Source organism: Uloborus diversus, chromosome 2 (assembly GCF_026930045.1).
Source record: "Uloborus diversus isolate 005 chromosome 2, Udiv.v.3.1, whole genome shotgun sequence".
NCBI classification, from domain to species: Eukaryota; Metazoa; Arthropoda; class Arachnida; order Araneae; family Uloboridae; genus Uloborus; species Uloborus diversus.
In genome coordinates, this window is record NC_072732.1 from 202,184,789 (window position 1) to 202,202,180 (window position 17,392).

Here is a 17,392-nt window from a genome sequence, read left to right on the forward strand (position 1 = left end):
ATCAAAATCCCATTGCTATTTTCTCTTCTCCCCAGCAAGATTTATTGAGATAGAATCGACCTAACTTGACCGCTTGTCAGATTCCACGTCTTTGGTGGTCAGACTGTATATTACTTTAAAAGTTTGAGATACATTTGAATAATATCATTGTTCAACAGTGACCGTGATCAACAATGAATTGCTACAATTTAGCATGAAATTAGTTAAAAACAGTTGTAATTCACATTTAATTTACATTAGAACAGCGGTCGTCAACCTTTTTGTACCTAAGAGCGCATATTAAAATGCCGGTCGCACGCCATTAATTTTTTTTTAAAAAGATGTTGTTAAAGAGGTGGACATAGCTAATGATACACACACACAATGTACTAAAATGAGCTGATGTGTGCATCACATGACTTCCTTTTACACCAACTTAATTACACTAGCCGTTATTTCCCCATTATTGGCAATTTTAATGTGATTCAATAGTTAACTCTCTAAATATCACCAACAGTGGCCAAATTGAAACAGATTAAAAAATTAAAAGAAAAAAAAATCGCCAAATTTATCCGAAATCAACAATGATTTCCCCCCAAAAAGGGGCAAAAGACCCCTTTAGAGACACCCGAATGCAACCAAAAGGGGAGGTGCGCAACTAGACCCCACTAGGAGTCTACGTCCCAAATTTCAACTTTCTAGGACATACCGTTCTTGAGTTATGCGACATACATACACACATACGCACATACATACGGACGTCACGAGAAAACTTGTAATTAACTCGAGGATTGTCAAAATGGATATTTCGGAGGTCTATACGATCCTAGGCACTTATCCACGTGTGGTCGGATTGAAAACAAAAACTCGACATTCATTCGGGGTGAGCAAAATGGAAATTAAGGGCGATTTTCGAGTGAAATTTTTTTCGCGAAATACAATTCTTCCTTTTTACTTCCTTTTACGAAAAAGGAAGTAATGTATTCGCGAAAATATTTTCACCCAAAAATCGGCCTTAATTTCCATTTTTCTCACCCTAAATGAATGTTGAGTTTTTTTTTTTTCAACCCGACCACTCGTGGATATGTGCCTAGGAACGTATAGACACCCGAAATATCCATTTTGATGATCCCCGAATTAATTACAACGAGTTTTCTCGTGACGTCTGTATGTACGTATGAATGTGCGTATGTGTGTATGTGTGTATGTACGTCGCATAACTCAAGAACGGAATAGCCTAGAAAGTTGAAATTTGGTACATAGACTCCTAGTGGGGTCTAGTTGTGCACCTTCTTTTTTGGTTCCATTCGGATGCTTCAAAAAGGGTCTTTTGCCCCTTTTTTTGGGGGAAATCATTGTTAATTTCGATGTAAATTCAATAATTTGGCGGGCACTTGGCGATATATCGCCAGTGTTTTCGGTCGCCAAGTTTTTTTCGCCAACTTGGCGACAAATTCGGCGATTTTTTTTAAATAAATATTTGGTTTTAATTCGACCACTGTTGGTGATATTTAGAGAGTAAACTATTGAATCATATTAAAACTGCCTATAATAAGAAAATGCCATTAAATTGGAGTAAAAGAAAGTCATGTGATGCACACATCAGCTCGTTTGTGAAAGGAAATAAAAACGAGCTGATGTGGGCATCACATGTCTTCCTTTTACACCAATTTAATGTCATTCCCCATTACTGGCAATTTTAATGTGATTCAATTGTTTCATCCCTAAATATCACCAACAGTGGTCAAATTAAAACAGATTAAAAAATCAAAAAAAAAAAAAAAAAATATCGCCAAATTTGTCCGAAATTAACAATGATTTCCCCCAAAAAAGGGGCAAAAGACCCCTTTAGAGACACCCGAATGCAACCAAAAGGGGAGGTGCGCAACTAGATCCCACTAGGAGTCCTCGTACCAAATTTCAACTTTCTAGGAGTTACCATTCTTGAGTTATGCGACATACATACGCATATACGCACATACATACATATGTACATACAGATGTCACGAGAAAATTCGTTGTAATTAACTCGGGAAACGTCAATATGGATATTTCGCGTGTCTTTACGTTCTTAGGCACTTATGCACGTGTGGTCGAGTCGAAGAAACCCCCCCTCAATATTCATTCGGGGGGTAAATGGAAATTAAAGTGGATTTTTCAGTGAAAATTTTTTCGCGAATACAATACTTTCTTTTTTGTAAAAGGAAGTAAAAATAATTTTAAGGTAATTTTAAAAAAATGATTAAAAAAGAATTCTTACATATAAAATAAGTAAATACTAAATATTAAAAGCAAATCATACAAAGTCTGAAGGATAAAATGTATAAAGTTCAAAGTCAACATGATTTTCGGAACTATATTTTACAGGTCATTGTATATACACTTGCAGCACTTTTCAGGTGTCGATCCTTTTCTCCCTTAAGTGCTTTTAGATAATTTTGTCATTTTTGTGAAGAATAAATGTCTTGAACTAAATGGCTACTAGTAAGTGAAAAATAAATTTAAATTAAAAATCCTCCTATATTAGCCTGCTTGCTGACCACAGACTACCCCTAATATTTTAACTACTTCTAAAGTCAAAGCTATTCAAGAAAACAAATGGTGAAGAAATTGGTAGTATTAAAAACACTCATTATATGATTATTAATCGGCCAATTAATCCATAGCCGATTAATCGGTAAACGGTTATCGGCCTATTTGCTTATCGGCGCATTCCTAATTTTGACGTCCCCAAAAGCATTCTAAAATTGCTTTTTCAAAACTTGTAAATTTTGGTGCGCACTTTTCCGTCAAAGCGACAAATCGTGCATAAAAAATCTCAGAGCTAGTTAGCGTATGTTCTTAAAGGTAACTCCTATTTTTTTGTGGGCATTCATTCATTCATTTATTTAACATAAAATAACTACAAATCAAGCGTGATGTAGAAATTTGAAGGAAAACGGATAGTTGCGGCAATTTTAAATCTTTGCCCACTTCGGAAAAATCGACAATCAGGCACTTCTCAGTATTGTAAAATCAATCGGTAAAGGGCCAGCCAGAATTCTGCAGTCAGGTACCGCATTTGCTAAGTCCGGCGAGGGGTACAACCAGACCTTTTTTTTGAGGAAAAATTGAGCCATGAAAATCCTTAAAGGCGTATATGCTTAGAGCAGGAATTAAAATTAATAATTAATAAATAATTTTGGCTTAGCAAAAGCTGACTCAAAAACCCCAAGTCGCGAACTAAACAACGCCGAATGGTTGGCACGTTTTGCGTGAAACAAGCGAAAGAGACCTGATTTCTTCCAATGCTTTTCTTTAAAAACTATCACGTGACTTGGGGTCTTGGTTTCATGAATGAAAGCCATCACCCCCTCCATTTTATCGCTTCTCAATGTGTCTATGTGACCATTAGGGTGATTCAAAAATACATGTTAAAAAAAGTTTCTCCTAGATAATAAGACACCTCTCATTATTTTCACACTTGTGGATAGTAACATACTGAAAAGTTTTTAGTTTCTATTTCAACTGAAAGAAGGTGCTTAACCCCCTCCCCCAAACTTAATCAGTATGAGGAGGAGGGTTAAAAATACATTGAACTGAAAAAACAATGCGGCATATTATAATATACACGAGTAATATGCATATACATTGCAATAAAATAATTATTTACAACAAGCAACGATAAAATTAAAAAATATAAAAACCCCGGCTGAGTCGCAACTGTAGAATCAAGATGGAAAATTGAAAATAATTTTAAAAGCCTTATATTATTCAAAATCAATGCCAAGTATTTTATTTGCTATTAAATAGAAACTGGAAACATAAAAATTTTAAACCATTGCGTTTTATTTCCTTGATGTCCAACAATGAAATCGGTTATCAATTGCGTGAATAAAGGCTTAGCCCTTATTCAAACCTGCTTTAAAAAAACGTTGTAATTCCAGTTCTATGAAACATGGAAGTTCCAAACACATTCTATCAGACGCGAGAAAAAAGTCTCTTTAATTTGGTATTAAATTTAAAAAAAAATTAACTATGTTTTCACTGCAAGAATCACGAAAAAACTTTTAGAGGTTTTTAATAAATTTCTTCGTTAAATAATGTCATCCAAAGATGCAACCTAGCTAAGAACACTCTAGATAAACTCTCCTTTCGAACAATTTCTTTTTTTTTTTTCACAATCGGTTCATCCGTTTAGGCGCTAGAGTGCCACAGACAGACACACAGATACAGAGACACGTCAAACTTATAACCCCCTTCCTTTGTGTGTCGGGGGTTAAAAAAACAGCGAGGGAAATTAAATGTTTCTAAATTTGTGACATTTTCTATGCTACGGCTAATGTTAAATTAAGGAATCATTGAGCACCCTCTTAAAATTTGAGTACGAAGCTAAAACTTTTACAGCATAATACTACTAGTAAGTTAAAAAAAAAATTAATTTGAATTTTGACATCTTGAATTCAAATTATGTTTTTCGCAATCACAAGTGTGTGTATGTAGACGTGTGTGTTTGTGTGTGGGGTGTCTTTTTGTGTGTAGGGGTATGTGTATGTGTGTTTGTGTCTGTGTGCAGGCATGAATGTGTGGGTAGTTGTGTGTATGTGTTTTTGTATGTGTAGGTGTCTATATGTATGCGTGTGTGTTTGTGTGTGTAGGTGTATGTATGTATATATATATATATGTGAGCGTGTGTGTAGGATATGGATGCAACCTGGAGACTGCTTTCGCTATAGGAGCAGCATTGTGATGATCCGGTCGACGGCGATGCTGCAGAGCGCGCTGGCGGGAAAATAAAATCATAGGACATCAAAACAGTCAAATGAAAACAATAAGCAATCATGATTGCTCAAAAAAAATAAAATAAATAAATAAAAAAAAATAAATAAATAAAAAAAAAATAGGGGGTGCCTTGGACTCTTGTACTCTAGCTGCAAAAAATTTTTTTTTGAACCATCCATACTAGGATTGGCTACATAACGCGAGACCAAAATGTTCAGGAAGGGAGGGGGTTAGGTAATTTTAAAATCAACACTCTAATTACGCTCTACTTTCCTCGTGAGTTCTGGCTACGCCCATAGCTTAGTAGATATAGCCCGAGCAGTCACCTCTCTCATAACCTACGAACAACCCAATTAAATGTGACATAGATCTTAAGTCATTTTTGACAAATCCTTTTACGCATTTCTTTGAGGAAAAACTAAAAGAAAAATCTCATTCAAAGTCAAAACTGAAAGCTAACGGAACAGCATTTTCTCTGCATAGAAGCTCGAACATTCCCAATTCAAGGCGATTTCCCCCAACTCCGGAGGTAGTTTCGCAGAAATCCTGATCATGGCCTGAATCTTAAACTGTGCATTCGAAGTTAACTGAACCCGTTGAAGGTCTAGGTAAAGATAGCACGTTAGAGTATACGTCGAGCACGCAATGAAGCAGTAAGCTTTTTAACACGCAATTTCTAGTTAGTGCTAGTGTCTGGTTGTGTATTTAGGTAACTAGGCAACGGCTATTTTCTTCCCAAATTCTCCAAATATTTTGTTTGCTTAATGTCTTTCCTTAATTTGAAATGCTCTTTGTAAATTAGAATGAGTAAAATAAATTGGACATTCACTTTTTAAAATGAAGGGCATCGATCGTTAAGAAGTTTAACTTAACGTAATTTTTACACTTAATATTTTTCATTTAAAGATGTCAAAATTATAATTTTAAAATAGAAAACGTACTAAATAAGTTAACATTTAATCTTCTGCTTCTTTCACAGCAAAATTTGCCTTTTATAGCCGGCAAAATTATAAATAAATAAGAAGCTGTACCTTTAAAAAAAAGGAAACTAATGTAATAACTTCTCATAAGACATTTTATTTTTTGCAAAATATTTTCCAGGAAAGTGATAGTTGAAAAAACCACGGAATTTACACACTCTATCGTGTTTGAGGAAGAAATTTTCTTCTCTCAAATCTTCAGAAAATGTATGTTTATTCTGAAGCTAATTTGTTGATTGAAAAGTTAAATCAAAACAAATAAATCAAATTTTTACTAATGCTACCCAGTTTAATGTGACCCAAAACTGGGTGGACATAACATGGACATAAACTCGCTGCATCGTGATGTTTTCGAGCCTTAGACAAAAAAAAAAAAAAAAAAAAGAATTTTGACATCTGGAATTCAAATTATGTTTTTCGCAACCACGAGTGTGTGTGTGTTTGGTTCTGTGTGCAGCCATGAGTGTCTGTGTGTATTTGTGTGTGTATTTGTGTGTGTGTATTTGTGTGTGTGTTGGTGTGTGTATGTGTGTGTAGCTGTGTGTACGTAGGAGTGTGTGTGTGTATGTAGGAGTGTGTGTGTGTAGGTGTGTGTATGTAGGAGCGTGTGTGTGTAGGTGTGTGTATGTAGGAGTGTGTGTGTGTAGGTGTGTGTGTGTAGGTGTGTGTATGTAGGAGTGTGTGTGTGTGTAGGTGTGTGTATGTAGGTGTGTGTGTAGGTGTGTGTATGTAGGAGTGTGTGTGTAGGTGTGTGTATGTAGGAGTGTGTGTGTGTGTAGGTGTGTGAATGTAGGAGTGTGTGCGTGTAGGTGTGTGTTTATGTATGTATATGTGTGTGTAGGTGTGTGTTTATGTATGTATGTGTGTGTATGTATGCGCGTGTGTGTAGGATATGGACGCAACCTAGAGACGGTTTTCGCTAGAGGAGCAGCATCGTGAGGCCGGTCAACGGTGGTGCTGCAGAGGGAGACGGGGGAAAATAAAATCATATAGGAATTCAATATAGTCAAGTGAGAACAATAAACAGTGTGATTGCTCAAAAAAAAAAAAAAAATTAAAAAAAAAATCACACTTGACACTCATTATTGACTTGAAAACTTGAAATATGTACATATTATGCATGAAATTTTTAATGTAATTAAATAGCCAACCACAAAGATAACCAACAAAATGTGTCTTTTAGCTGTAAACATTGTCGTATAGATGAAAATCATCTCTACATAAAAAGTTGCACTCTACTCTAAAATATTAGGCTCAAGCCGTCGGCTTAGGTATTGTTTTGTATACTTAATATATCTGAACTGGCGATTGCAATATCAGTTCTTAAGTACTATTCTGGCATTCAGACATGTTTAAAAACATGCCACATATTTTTAAATATGTCATGGTAGATTACAATCTGTTTCTGTCTCCCAATTGCTCTGATTATCATCTGCTTTTTCATATCCTCCTAAAAAACATTCAAATTTGAGAAATGAGTTAAATTTTTCAGAATTAATAAGATTACAATTAGTATGTAAATAGTAGCAATTATTTTTTAAATATAGTTAAGCATTTCTTTATTTATTCACAGTATCACTTATTCACGGTTGTTATGAATGTGGATTTTTGACATTTCGTATTAATCCAGTTCAACCGTTTTTTTAACCGACTTCAAAAATGGAGATTACGATTTCGTCTTGCGGCTTTTTATGTATATGTTCGGATTATTTCAAGACTACTGGACCGATTTGAAAAATTCGTTTTTTGTTTGGAAGGGTATACTTCCTAGATGGTCCAACAGTAATTTGATTTGGATCTGATAAGGGGTCATGGAGAAATCTAAGAAACTTTGAATTTCACACGTTGTGAAATTACGTAAGCAAGTTTACGTCAACGGGCGGAATACGTCACAGGTCACACACGGTGCGGTTTTCACAGCAAATGTTTTGCCTTCATCTTGAACGAGAATTCTCGGGGCATATGGATGATTAATTTTCGCCGCCTGTTATTTTTTACTTATAGGTGCTACCAATGTCTTACTACGTAGCAAAGCAGTAAATTAAATACATTTTGCTACTTTGATAGCTGAATCAATTACCTTAATATTATTTTTAATTAAAATAACTTAATTTATTCACTAAAATTTTTTTTCACAATTCAATTCTTAAAAACATATTTAGTGGTCAACCAAGGGAAATTGAATGTAGAACACCCCTCCCCCGATGATTATAACTTACATTCTTTAATAATATGTTGTAACTGGTGTCTGATTTCTGAAATTTGACCAATATTCTAGATTTACTATCTCACAATGCCACCAGTTTAATTTGAAATAAGGGTTATACTAATTAGCAGCTTCAAAAAAAGGAGGAAGTTCTGATCTCATCAGATTTGTTTTTTCTTTATACAATGTTCCATAAATACTCGAAGACACCTGTACCCAGGGACGTGCACAGGGGGGGGGGGAGGAGGAGAGAAAGGACACCTGTTGGCCCGAGCCTGAAGGAGGGCCAATATTTTTAAAACTAGGAGTGAAGCATAGGGGTAAACAATATGGAGAGATGCCCAGAAAAATCATTTGTGACGCTCCAAAATTTCTGTGCACGCTCCTACCCGTACCGATTAGGAAAATTCTTTTTTTCTTCCTTTTACAAAAAAAGGAAGTATTGTATTCGCGAAAAAAATTTCACTCAAAAATCGGCCTTAATTTCCATTTTGCTCACCCCCAAATGAATGTTGAGTTTTTTTTTTCAACCCGACCACAAGTGGATATGTGCCTAGATACGTACAGACACCCGAAATATCCATTTTGACGATCCCCGAGTTATTTACAACGACCTTTCTCGTGACGTCTGTATGTACGTATGTATGTGCGTATGTGCGTATGTGTGTATGTATGTCGCATAACTCAAGAACGGAATGTCTTAGAAAGTTGAAATTTGGAATGTAGACTTCTAGTGGGGTCTAGTTGTGCACCTTCTTTTTTGGTTGCATTCGTATGCTCCAAAGGGGGTCTTTTGCCCCCTTTTTGGGGGGAAATCATTGTTAATTTCGATGTAAACTCAAGTGGTGTTATAATTTGGCGCACACATGGCGATATATCGCCAGTCTTTTGGTCGCCAAGTTTTGTCACAAACTTGGCGACAAATTTGGCGATTTAAATTTTTTTTTTTAAAATCTGGTTTCAATTTGGCCAATGTTGGTGACATTTAGAGAGTAAACTATTGAATCATATAAAAACTGCCAATAATGAGAAAATGACATTAAATTGGAGTAAAAGGAAGTCATGTGATGCACACATCAGCTGGTTTTTTTTGAAACGGTATACTTCCTTGGCGGTCTAATGGTAATCAAGTTCGGGTTTGATGAAATTGAGGGAACTCTTCAAATAGCATACTCAGATTTAAAGCGATTTGTACTTTATTAACTGTGTATATCGTCTCATTTAGTGAACCGGTTTTTATGATTTTTTTTTGTTTAGTGGATAGGGTGTGGTCTAACTTTACTCTAAGGCTCCAAATCTTTGATTTACCCTATTTGTTCTTTAAAGAAAAGTTATGGGTAAAAAACAATCAATTTCATGTAATTTCCCTCACGAACGATTAAATATAAAATCCATTGTTAAAAAAAATACCATAAAACAAAGGTATGTGTTTTCTTTACCCATAGTTAAAGAAAGTACTAAAAAACATGATTATTAAGTGTAACCATAATGAAAATTTTGAATCAAGGATTCTCTGAAGCAAACGAAATTCATTCTAGTGGAATTTTTGATCTTCATCTATAATGGGGGCATTTGAAGAACCATGCGACTTTTATCACGAGCTGCATGACACGTATTCTTGTGAAACATAAATTACAATTTACAATTTACAATGCTACAATTTATACTTTACAATTTTATGACTTGAAATTTACAGTTTATTTGTAGTTTGGGAAACCGTAAACATTTAAATGGTTTTAACTAAATACTGAATTTAGTCTATACTTTTCATTAGAAATGAGATGTATCAATTGTTGCATTTCTGCTAATGCTCATTCATCGTGAGGTTTAGTTAAAAGTTGAAAAGGGTTCTAAATCAGATCGAGCAATTACTTCAAGTCTTGACTATGCTGAGAGCTACGTATGCTCGTCCTTTCACAAAGTTCTATTTTCCTAAATCCATGACAGCTTTATCGAGGGTTGTGTGATACGTATTGTTGTGAAATATAATTTACAATGTCACAATTTTAAAATTTACAATTTTAAACGTAAAGCGATTTCTGTTGTTCTTGTAGTGACTCGTGCCTTTGCTTTCGGAAAGCAAATTTTGATTAAGTCGAACTAATAATGAAGACAAACTTTTTTGGTACATAGTTGCACATTTAAAAAAGCCTTTCTTCACAGTCTTCGGAAGTTTCCGAGACGCTGTGGTCTATTTCTTTTTCTATCGTTGTTGTTTTCAGACTCATGTGCTCGACGTTTTCTTACTCGACATGCGCGTAAGAAAGGCCTCAACGTCATCTACTACATACTCTATCCTACGAACTTATTTTATATTTACAAAACAAAAAAGCAAAAAATAAATAACTTTTAAATAATAAAAAAAAAACCGCCTTCAAAAAGCGGAACTAAAAAGCAAAAAATAACCGATTGCACTTACATACTATTTTCTACCCAAAACTAGAAATGAAATTTTAATTTATAATTTCAGTACAAAAATCAACTAAACACCCAATTATAAAATAAACACTAATTTTAATTACTATACGGTGAATTATTTTAAATGCCTAACTAATTATATACGATCTCTTAATTTTTAATAACCTTTTGAAATAGGGGCCTCCTATAAACTATTACCTAACGTAACTGAGTAGGTTTAGTTTTAAAGACTAATTTCGTGTTTAGTTAAATTAGTGTTTGATTCAGGATTCGGAGGGTTGTCAGCTACGTTACGTAGTAGTTTATAGGAGGCCCCAACTTCAAAAGGTTATTAAAACTTAAGTGATCGTATATAATTAGTTAGGTATTTAAAATAATTCATCGTATAGTAATTAAAATCAGTGTTTATTTTATAATTGGATGTTTAGTTTAGTTGATTTTTATACTGTAATTATAAATTAAAATTTCATTTCTAGTTTTGGGTAGGTAATAGTATGTAAGTGTAATTAGTTATTTTTTGCTTTTTAGTTCCTTTTTTTGAATTCGGTTTTTTTATATTTAAAAGTAATTAAATTGCTGTTGAAAACTTTAAGCTAGTCAAATACTCTTTTACAGATCTTTCAGCTATTTATAAAATAGCTTCTTTACTCCTTGAAACCACTTAAACAACTTATTCTTGAACTTAGTTCCATCAAGCACACAGACAGAAGTCACCACCATCGGAAAGGGTGGCGGAGCGGTACCCCCTTTAAATTCTCGTTTAACCTTTACGACGTTTTGGCCAAGCAATCGGCAGTCAAAATGCGATAAGTTATAAAACTTGGAGCGATCTGTGTCAAACTGTGACTCTGGCTAAAGCTTGACGTTTTATTCCTCTTCTGGGAAATGTATTCGTTCCATATTGGAAAACTTTGCAGCGCTAAAACTCGATTGATGCAAAAATAAATCAAGCGGAAATAGGCTTTTCCCGTCTGTGACACAACAGTCATTGATACATATAAACGCATGCTCGGTCGAATTTGGAACGGCTGATAGAATTATCGTAAAATTATTGCATTTCCATGTGGATGTCGAGCAAAAATGAGCTAGCGTTGTTTTGGGAATCAGCAGGAATGAAACCTGGAATATTTTATGCCATTTAGGCAGAACCTTTGTATTCGGATCAGAAACGGGAAAACTGTTGTTTTTGTCACGAAAGATTTACGATAATGAGTAGTTTTGTCGTTAAATGTATTTGTAATACTTTTGAAAGTTTTATTGCAATATTTTATTGTAGACGTTTTGAAACCTTTTTCGTAGTGAACTATTTTGGATGAAACTATGTGGTTTGCACAGATAGATTCAAAAACAAGGTGTCTTTTTTTTTTAAATATATATAATGAATTATTATTATTATTGCTAAAAAGTCGCCCGTCGAGGTATGACAGGTGAAAATTGCTTCTACTCTTCTACATTTGAACGAAGCCATTGCCTGTTTGGTGATATTTTGAGAATTGAAATTGTAACCCTAACTGCATTGTATGAACCCTAAACTCCAGTAGGTAGCGTTCGTTGTTGACCATTTTTTCGTTTCTTCATTCCACTGAAATGAGTCTTACCAGTAAAACTTATAAGTTACCGGATTGAGTTTTCAGCCTTGTCACACAATAAAGCCTTTCCCTGCATGTAAAACAAAACCAAAATATATTATCAAATTATCATGCCGTGGCGCGAGTTTCATTGTTGAAATACGCGGGTTACTCGATCATCGGCTATTATTTATATGAGGATTTGCATTTCTTTTCTAAAGGTGTTGCTTGTGTTTCATGTGAATACAATCCCACTATGCGAACTAGACCCTGTGCGCTTTTTTTCAGCTTGGAACCTGTGCGCCTTTGTTTCTTTTTTTTCCCGCCCTCAAACCTGTGCGAATTCGCGTTTTTTTTTTTTTTTTTTTTTTTTTTCGCCTATGAACTTGTGAGCCTTTGGATGGGGGGGGGGGGGAGGGTGCACTCATGAACCTGTACGTCCTTTGGGAAGTCAAGGTGGCGCCCTCTTGCAGGACCTATTCCGGGAAAGCAAATGAGTTAATTTCACATTATATTGTCTCTCAGAATGTTGTACTGATGTTACTTTGAGAATTGATTCCACAGAAGCAGAAAGTAAAGTCATCACTATTTGCTTGAGAGGCAAGCAATTCATTTAATAAAATTTATGCAGGATCCGCACGTAGCAATTCTTGTCACGAAACGTTTGAGGTCAACATTTGGGGACAGACAGATCCTCAGTCGATATTTTCCACATGACTGTCCCCCAAGGTCTCCAGATCTTATGCCATGTGACCTCTGGTTGTGGGGCTTTATAAATGTCACATTTGCATAGAGATCGGTCTACGTCTTAGGCGCAGTTAAAATGAGCTATACGGCACCATGTGTCATGTGTTATGCAGGTTGTTTTCCACCGTCTTACGGCTGTAGTATTCGTGAGTGTTGGGGGAGGGGGTGCCTATACTGCGTTGCATTAAGGTCTGCGCAGTCCCGCCAATGCTCTTATTACATTCAAACAATAATGTAATACACAGATCATTCATTTACGAAAAAAATTAATTTTCAATCAGAACCCGCGCAAAACTGAAGCGGATTGCATTTCATTTTATAGACTTCGCAACACGCGACGGCAGCTTTGCCGTTGTTACTGAAGTAATGAGTGTTTTTTTTCCTTCAGAGAAGTTACATGTAAGAGGCAGTGGCGTAGTTACCATTTTTCCAGGGGGGGGGGGGGAAGGGAGAACATGAAATTTTTCGAAATTAAAGACCGAAAAGAGTAAATTTTAGACTCTTACATGTGTGTTCATGCATATAGATTTGCTGTTTTATGGAGGGGGGAGGGGAGTTACGACTCTCCATCCCTCCTTGGCTATGTCATTGTGTGGAGGTTGTCTTGCACAGCGCCTTGTAGAAATCGCTTCTGGTTTTATCCGGCGTTCTGTGGAGACATACGTGGTACGAAATTCTTGAAAAAGGGAGAAGAATTGAGATGATGTTCAGAACTCTTTCCCCCGAAATTTTTCGAAATTGAAATTCGAAAAAATTCAATTTTAGAAAATTTTTGATGATTTTTTGAGGATAGGGATCCGATGTCCCCCCCTGCCATGAATGCTCTCCCCACAATCTTTCAAATTTGAAGTTCAAATAACGTAATTTTAGACGACCTTCGATGATATTAGGTGATGGGGGGGAAGAATTTGGGGCTAAACTTCAGAAATGCTTCGGAATTGAAGGCCGAAGCTCTCGTAACCCACACATGTAAACTTAGATATGTAGTAAAAGGTAAGTAATAAAAATCAATCACCCCTCCCTTAAAAAGTTTCTGGATCCGTCCTTGGTAACTTGGGTGCTCGCTCTTCCATCCGATCGGCGGTCAGAGAGTACACTGTTCACCTCTTAGAAGTTGAGCTATGGCCTTGAACAAGTCCATTTCTTTTAAGGGAGAGCAATCATTAAGAAGAGGAATTGTTAGGCTCAGTGTTGGGCTTCCATTGCAACCCTTTTATTGGCGAGAAAATCCTGTACCGCTTGCTACCTCTTACCTGAATTATATTGTTCGCCAAATGAGCAATAACACTGCAAACTAAATCCACAAGATCTTAAGCCGTTCTTCCTCCCCCCCTATTTCAACAAATAGAATCGTTTAATCGGTCGGGCAGCGGAGCTCCAAGTTGCCAGAGGTGGACAGTATGTATGTTCCATACGGTACTGTTTCAGTTGTATCTGTACTTATATAAACAAACAAGGAAATTATCATTTTGAGTGTTTCGACTTTCTTTGCTTGATTTGTGAAGTGAGCAAGGTATGTGATGTTGGGGTTCCATATACCCCATCGGACCATTGGAGTTACAAAAAAAAAAAAAAAAAAAAATTGAATTTTGACATCTTGGATTCAAATTATGTTTTTCACAATCACGAGTGTGTGTATGTAGGCGTGTGTGTTTGTTTGTGGGGGGTATTTATGTTTGTGTGTAGGGGGTATGTGTATGTGTGTGTAGGCATGTGTTTTTGTGTATGTGTGCAGGCATAAGTGTGTGAGTAGTTGTGAGTATGAATGTGTGTGTGTGTGGGGGTGGGATATGTGTATGTGTGTAGGAATATGTGTTTGTGTCTGTCTGCTGGCATGAATGTGTGAGCAGTTGTGTGTATGTGTTAGTGTGTGTATGTGTTAGTGTGTGTATGTGTAGGTGTGTGTATGTGCTTGTGTGTGTGCATGTGTTTGTGTGTACATGTGTGTGTGTGTGCGTGTGTGTGTGTGTAGTTGTATGTGTATGCGCGCGCGCGTGTGTGTGTAGTTGTATGTGTATGCGCGCGTGTGTGTGTGGTTGTATGTGTATGCGCGCGTGTGTGTGTGGTTGTATGTGTATGCGCGCGTGTGTGTGTGTGTAGTTGTATGTGTATGCGCGTGTGTGTAGGATATGGATGCAACCTGGAGACGGTTGTCGCTATAGGAGCAGCATCGTGAGGAGCCGGTCGACGGTGATGCTGCAGAGGGTCCTGGCGGGAAAATAAAATCATAGGACATCAAAACAGTCAAATGAAAGCAATAAGCAATCGTGATTACAAAAAAAAAAAAAAGAAAAAGAAAATGACTTCAATAGTCAAAGGTTAAAGCAAGAAATGCTGCAATAAGTTTTTTTTTTTTTGTTGCTTGTTAATGTTTTCATTGCTTTCAGCTTTTGAACTCAGAGCTTCCACAGTTTTGTTCATGCATATATTACATGCCAAAACCGTGGTACCACACCTATATTTAATACTGCTACGTAGGGTAATAAAAATTATTGATGCGGATAAACAGCAACGAAAAAGAAATATTGCTCCAAGACTTCGGAAAAATCAAAGCGCAGAGATTTAATTGCGAGCTGAAAATTGTTTATGAATGCTTTTCTGACTCTATTTCAATAAATGTCGCATTTTAATACAAAACATTTCGAGCTTCAAACCGATAAATTGTAGACTGGAATATTTAACACCTATTATGGCTCCAACTTAAGAATTTCGAATTGAAGCTCTTCGTCTAAACGACAAACTTTCCCATACCAAAAAGTTTAATAGTTCCCTTGCGATATATTAAACTAAATAGCAAACCCAGATAAAAATATCTTGAAAAATTACCTACTTAAGTAGGAGCGTTTAAGTTTTTTGATAAGAGTTTCGGAGCAAATTTTTATTTACAAAAAAAGAAACCATATTATAACAGTTTATCGGGCAATAGGCTCGTAAAAGGCTTGTAAATCGGCAGCGTGGGTTTTTAACTAACTTTTTATTTCTCTTTGGGGAGATTCGCCTTTTTCCTAAAATGGAATAATAGACTAAAATTGCTAGAAAATAATGTGCGCATAATAAATCAACGCAAAAATAGGTTGATGTATTCAGAAAAGTGTGTGGTGTGGAATTCCTACACTTTGTGCCAGTTCTTTTATGCCGCTACAATCATTCAGGTTTTTTTAATCTCCTATATCTCTATTTTTAACTGCCTTACTCACATTTTAAGAATGTTATTGAATTTTTTTTACCAAAAACTGAAGAAAAACTGCGTAAGTATTGCATATTTAATGAAGTTAGGAAGTTATTTTTTAAAAACTATTTACAGTGATGGTGAAAACTCTTAGACATGATTAAAAAAAAGCTAATACTGAACTCACTGCAGAAAACCAAAGTTCAAATATTTATAACACAAAAAAAGTAAATATGCTTTAATAAACCTAGTTGTGGAGTAGTTTTTAATGTTTAACTTTCCAGGTCAATCACTGCTCGTGTTTTCGGCACTAATCAAATATTAGTAACTTCCAGCAGAATCCGACATGCTTACAGTTGAAACAAATCATTATGTGTATTCAGTAAGTTACCGCCCATTAGCCAGGGCTTATTCAGAAATACATGAAATACACCACCAGCTCAGTTATTCCAGCCGAGGACTGCAGTTTCGTGCTTATTAGCACTCATCAGCCCGACATAGGAAGTGATAGGATATGAGTGCTAATAAGCACGAAACTGCAGTCCTCGGCTGGAATGACTGAGCTGGCGTTGTATTTCATGTATTTCTGCCTTAGCCCTGGCTAATGGGTGGTAACTTACTGAATATACCATGCCTTGCCTTCAATCTTCGAATTGAACCGAACCATTGCTTCGGTCACTAGTCTGGTCGATCTAATTCTATATTAACTACCAGTTTGCTTGGCACTCTTGGCTTCCTTAAGAGGTTTTCCACCTCCAGCTCAGTCAATTCCTACGTCGGGCTGATGAGTGCTAATAAGCACAAAACTATAGTCTTCGGCTGGAATGACTGAGCTGGCGGTGTATTTCATGTAAATCATTATGTGCTTTGTTTTGTCGAATTAAGATTTTTTCCGTCACCAAATTACAATTCTTGCCGCTTAACAACTATCGTAATGCAAATATTGGAAATTTGTTTTATTTTGATTTCAGTGTAAATTTCTGTTTGAAAACGTATGAAGGAGTTTGTATTTTGCGAACCTTAACATTTTCTACAAGCATTCAAAGTTTAAAAGGATCAACAGTTTATGCCACCATTGCAAAAGGAATTACTAATATGCTTGTTGTCCTGAATACTATCTTGTCACGTAAGGGCTTTGAAAGCACACATTAAATGACATTTAAAATAGCTTATTTTAGAAAAAAAAAGGAAAAGTTTGAACCAAAATGAGAATAAAATAATAATAAAAAAATAAATAACGAAAAAAAAAAAATCAAAAATATAAATTTTATGAATAAATAAACAAATAAAATAACTAAATAAAATTTAAATATATAGGATTCCTCATTTTTATTTTACAGTACATACACTGGTGTGCAAAAATTAAGGACGAGACGGTTTTTTCAACATAACTTTGTACAAAAGCTTTCCAAATCAACACATTTAATACCGTAAGATCCCCAATACGTAAGGACATGTGTAATGTAAGCAACACTTACTAAAAGAGAAATCAGAGGGATAAAAAGAAGCTTTATTGAAAAAGTAGCATGGAGCGCAATGCGACTGAAGGCCGAAACATCCCCGT